Genomic DNA, 6164 nt, shown 5'->3' on the forward strand with positions numbered 1-6164 from the left:
GAGCGATTCGCCCGATGAGACCTTCATATTTAGTCGTTTTCAGCCAATTTTCTGAATTTTTGAAAATGTCACTTTTTTGTGAAAATATCCACTAAATGAGGGAATAATATGTATGAGGGTACCCCAGGAGAGTTCCAAATGTGTGTGGGTAGAATATACATCCCACGGGGGTAAAATTGAAATAAGTTGAAAAAATTTTTTTTTTGGCCTTAGTCATTTTTCTGGCGTTTATCAGACTTTCAGATAGGGGAAATGTCAGTGAGCATTCCGATTTCAGTTCCAGAGCGATTCGCCCGATGAGTCCTTCATATTTAGTCATTTTCAGCCAATTTTCTGAATTTTTGAAAATTTCACTTTTTTTGTGAAAATATCCACTAAATGAGGGAATAATATGTGTGAGGGTAACCCAGGAGAGTTCCAAATGTGTGTGGGTAGAATATATATCCCACGGGGTAAAATTGAAAAAAGTTGAAAAAATTATTTTTTTGGACTTAGTCATTTTTCCGGCGTTTATCAGACTTTCAGATAGGGGAAATGTCAGTGAGCATTCCGATTTCAGTTCCAGAGCGATTCGCCCGATGAGTCCTTCATATTTAGTCATTTTCAGCCAATGTTCTGAATTTTTGAAAATTTCACTTTTTTTGTGAAAATATCCACTAAATGAGGGAATAATATGTGTGAGGGTAACCTAGGAGAGTTCCAAATGTGTGTGGGTAGAATATATATCCCACGGGGGTAAAATTGAAAAAAGTTAAAAAAATTTTTTTTTTGGCCTTAGTCATTTTTCTGGCGTTTATCAGACTTTCAGAGAGGGGAAATGTCAGTGAGCATTCCGATGTCAGTTCCAGAGTGATTCACCCGATGAGTCCTTCATATTTAGTCATTTTCAGCCAATTTTCTGAATTTTTGAAAATTTCACTTTTTTTGTGAAAATATCCACTAAATTAGGGACTAATATGTGTGAGGGTACCCCAGGAGAGTTGCAAATGTGTGTGGGTAGAATATATATCCCACGGGGGTAAAATTGAAAAAAGTTGAAAAAATTTTTTTTTTGGACTTAGTCATTTTTCCGGCGTTTATCAGACTTTCAGATAGGGGAAATGTCAGTGAGCGTTCCGATTTCAGTTCCAGAGCGATTCGCCCGATGAGTCTTTCATATTTAGTCGTTTTCAGCCAATTTTCTGAATTTTTGAAAATGTCACTTTTTTGTGAAAATATCCACTAAATGAGGGAATAATATGTGTGAGGGTGACCCAGGAGAGTTCCAAATGTGTGTGGGTAGAATATATATCCCACGGGGGTAAAATTGAAAAAAATTGAAAAAAATATTTTTTTGGACTTAGTCATTTTTCCGGCGTTTATCAGACTTTCAGATAGGGGAAATGTCAGTGAGCGTTCAGATTTCAGTTCCACTACGATTCGCCCTATAAGTCCTTCATATTTAGTCGTTTTCAGCCAATTTTCAGAATTTTTGAAAATTTCACATCTTTGTGAAAATATCCACTAAATGAGGGAATAATATGTGTGAGGGTACCCCAGGAGAGTTCCAAATGTGTGTGGGTAGAATATATATCCCACGGGGGTAAAATTGAAAAAAGTTGAAAAAAATTTTTTTTTTTGACTTAGTCATTTTTTCAGATAGGGGAAATGTTAGTGAGCGTTCCGATTTCAGTTCCAGAGCGATTCGCCCGATGAGACATTCATATTTAGTCGTTTTAAGTCAATTTTCTGAATTTTTGAAAATGTCACTTATTTGTGAAAATATCCACTAAATGAGGGAATAATATGTGTGAGGGTACCCCAGGAGAGTTCCAAATGTGTGTGGGTGGAATATATATCCCACGGGTGTAAAATTTAAAAAAGTTGAAAAAAATTTTTTTTTGGACTTAGTCATTTTTCCGGCGTTTATCAGACTTTCAGATAGTGGAAATGTCAGTGAGCGTTCCGATTTCAGTTCCAGAGCGATTCGCCCGATGAGACCTTCATATTTAGTCGTTTTCAGCCAATTTTCTGAATTTTTGAAAATGTCACTTTTTTGTGAAAATATCCACTAAATGAGGGAATAATATGTGTGAGGGTACCCCAGGAGAGTTCCAAATGTGTGTGGGTAGAATATACATCCCACGGGGGTAAAATTGAAAAAAGTTGAAAAAATTATTTTTTTGGACTTAGTCATTTTTCCGGCGTTTATCAGACTTTCAGATAGGGGAAATGTCAGTGAGCATTCCGATTTCAGTTCCAGAGCGATTCGCCCGATGAGTCCTTCATATTTAGTCATTTTCAGCCAATTTTCTGAATTTTTGAAAATTTCACTTTTTTTGTGAAAATATCCACTAAATGAGGGAATAATATGTGTGAGGGTAACCTAGGAGAGTTCCAAATGTGTGTGGGTAGAATATATATCCCACGGGGGTAAAATTGAAAAAAGTTAAAAAAATTTTTTTTTTGGCCTTAGTCATTTTTCTGGCGTTTATCAGACTTTCAGAGAGGGGAAATGTCAGTGAGCATTCCGATGTCAGTTCCAGAGTGATTCGCCCGATGAGTCCTTCATATTTAGTCATTTTCAGCCAATTTTCTGAATTTTTGAAAATTTCACTTTTTTTGTGAAAATATCCACTAAATTAGGGACTAATATGTGTGAGGGTACCCCAGGAGAGTTGCAAATGTGTGTGGGTAGAATATATATCTCACGGGGGTAAAATTGAAAAAAAATTTTTTTTGGACTTAGTCATTTTTCCGGCGTTTATCAGACTTTCAGATAGTGGAAATATCAGTGAGCGTTCCGATTTCAGTTCCAGAGCGATTCGCCCGATGAGTCCTTCATATTTAGTCATTTTCAGCCAATTTTCTGAATTTTTGAAAATTTCACTTTTTTTGTGAAAATATCCACTAAATGAGGGAATAATATGTGTGAGGGTAACCCAGGAGAGTTCCAAATGTGTGTGGGTAGAATATATATCCCACGGGGTAAAATTGAAAAAAGTTGAAAAAATTATTTTTTTGGACTTAGTCATTTTTCCGGCGTTTATCAGACTTTCAGATAGGGGAAATGTCAGTGAGCATTCCGATTTCAGTTCCAGAGCGATTCGCCCAATGATTCCTTCATATTTAGTCATTTTCAGCCAATTTTCTGAATTTTTGAAAATTTCACTTTTTTTGTGAAAATATCCACTAAATGAGGGAATAATATGTGTGAGGGTAACCTAGGAGAGTTCCAAATGTGTGTGGGTAGAATATATATCCCACGGGGGTAAAATTGAATAAAAGTTAAAAAAAATTTTTTTTTGGCCTTAGTCATTTTTCTGGCGTTTATCAGACTTTCAGATAGTGGAAATGTCAGTGAGTGTTCCGATTTCAGTTCCAGAGCGATTCGCCCGATGAGTCCTTCATATTTAGTCGTTTTCAGCCAATTTTCTGAATTTTTGAAAATGTCACTTTTTTGTGAAAATATCCACTAAATGAGGGAATAATATGTGTGAGGGTACCCCAGGAGAGTTCCAAATGTGTGTCGGTAGAATATATATCCCACGGGGGTAAAATTGAAAAAAAAATTTTTTTGGACTTAGTCATTTTTCCGGCGTTGATCAGACTTTCAGATAGGGGAAATGTCAGTGAGTGTTCCGATTTCAGTTCCAGAACGATTCGCCCGATGAGTGCTTCATATTTAGTCGTTTTCAGCCAATTTTCAGAATTTTTGAAAATTTCACTTTTTTGTGAAAATATCCACTAAATGAGGGAATAATATGTGTGAGGGTACACCAGGAGAGTTCCAAATGTGTGTGGGTAGAATATATATCCCACAAGGTAACATTGAAAAAAGTTTAAAAAATTTTTTTTTGGACTTAGTAATTTTTCCGGCGTTTATCAGACTTTCAGATAGGGGAAATGTCAGTGAGCATTCCGATTTCAGTTCCAGAGCGATTCGCCCGATGAGTCCTTCATATTTATTCATTTTTAGCCAATTTTCGAAAATTTCACTTTTTATGTGAAAATATCCACTAAATGAGGGAATAATATGTGTGAGGGTAACCCAGGAGAGTTCCAATTGTGTGTGGGTAGAATATATATCCCACGGGGTAAAATTGAAAAAAGTTGAAAAATTTTTTTTTTTGGCCTTAGTAATTTTTCCGGCGTTTATCAGACTTTCAGATAGGGGAAATGTCAGTGAAAATTCCGATTTCAGTTCCTGAGCGATTCGCCGAATGAGTCCTTCATATTTAGCCGTTTTCAGCCAATTTTCTGAATTTTTGAAAATGTCACTTTTTTGAGAAAATATCCACTAAATGAGGGAATAATATGTGTGAGGGTATGCCAGGAGCGTTCCAAATGTGTGTGGGTAGAATATATATCCCACGGGGGTAAAATTGAAAAAAGTTGAAAAAAATTTTTTTTTTAACTTAGTCATTTTTCCGTCGTTTATCAGACTTTCAGATAGGGGAAATGTCAGTGAGCGTTCCGATTTCAGTTCCACAGCGATTCGCCCGATACGTCCTTCATATTTAGTCGTTTTCAGCCAATTTTCAGAATTTTTGAAAATGTCACTTTTTTGTGAAAATATCCACTAAATGAGGAAATAATATGTGTGAGGGTACCCCAGCAGAGTTCCAAATGTGTGTGGGTAGAATATATATCCCACGGGGGTAAAATTGAAAAAAGTTGAAAAATTTTTTTTTTTGGCCTTAGTAATTTTTCCGGCGTTTATCAGACTTTCAGATAGGGGAAATGTCAGTGAGCGTTCCAATTTCAGTTCCAGAGCGATTCGCCCAATGAGTCCTTCATATTTAGTCGTTTTCAGCCAATTTTCTGAATTTTTGAAAATGTCACTTTTTTGTGAAAATATCCACTAAATGAGGGAATGATATGTGTGAGGGTACGCCAGGAGCGTTCCAAATGTGTGTGGGTAGAATATATATCCCACGGGGGTAAAATTGAAAAAAGTTAAAAAAAAATTTTTTTTGGCCTTAGTCATTTTTCCGGCGTTTATCATACTTTCAGATAGGGGAAATGTCAGTGAGCGTTCCGATTTCAGTTCCAGAGCGATTCGCCCGATGAGTCCTTCATATTTAGTCGTTTTCAGCCAATTTTCTGAATTTTTGAAAATGTCACTTTTTTGTGAAAATATCCACTAAATGAGGGAATAATATGTGTGAGGGTACCCCAGGAGAGTTCCAAATGTGTGTGGGTAGAATATATATCCCACGGGGGTAAAATTGAAAAAAAAATTTTTTTGGACTTAGTCATTTTTCCGGCGTTTATCAGACTTTCAGATAGGGGAAATGTCAGTGAGCGTTCCGATTTCAGTTCCAGAGCGATTCGCCCGATGAGTCCTTCATATTTAGTCGTTTTCAGCCAATTTTCTGAATTTTTGAAAATGTCACTTTTTTGTGAAAATATCCACTAAATGAGGGAATAATATGTGTGAGGGTACCCCAGCAGAGTTCCAAATGTGTGTGGGTAGAATATATATCCCACGGGGGTAAAATTGAAAAAAGTTGAAAAATTATTTTTTTTGGCCTTAGTCATTTTTCCGTCGTTTATCAGACTTTCAGATAGGGGAAATGTCAGTGAGCATTCCGATTTCAGTTCCAGAGCGATACGCCCGATGAGTCCTTCATATTTAGTCATTTTCAGCCAATTTTCTGAATTTTTGAAAATTTCACTTTTTTTAAAAAATATCCACTAAATGAGGGAGTAATATGTGTGAGGGTACCCCAGGAGAGTTCCAAATGTGTGTGGGTAGAATATATATCCCACGGGGGTAAAATTGAAAAAAAATTTTTTTTGGACTTAGTCATTTTTCCGGCGTTTATCAGACTTTCAGATAGGGGAAATGTCAGTGAAAATTCCGATTTCAGTTCCAGAGCGATTCGCCGAATGAGTCCTTCATATTTAGTCATTTTCAGCCAATTTTATGAATTTTTGAAAATTTCACATTTTTCTGAAAATATCCACTAAATGAGGGAATAATATGTGTGAGGGTACACCAGGAGAGTTCCAAATGTGTGTGGGTAGAATATATATCCCACGGGGGTAAAATTGAAAAAAGTTTAAAAAATTTTTTTTTTGGACTTAGTAATTTTTCCGGCGTTTATCAGACTTTCAGATAGGGGAAATGTCAGTGAGCGTTCCAATTTCAGTTCCAGAGCGATGCGCCCGATGACTCC

This window comes from Phyllobates terribilis, unplaced genomic scaffold (genome assembly GCF_046119375.1).
Source record: "Phyllobates terribilis strain yellow unplaced genomic scaffold, ASM4611937v1 Scaffold_13__5_contigs__length_258822181, whole genome shotgun sequence".
In the NCBI taxonomy this organism is placed as follows: domain Eukaryota; kingdom Metazoa; phylum Chordata; class Amphibia; order Anura; family Dendrobatidae; genus Phyllobates; species Phyllobates terribilis.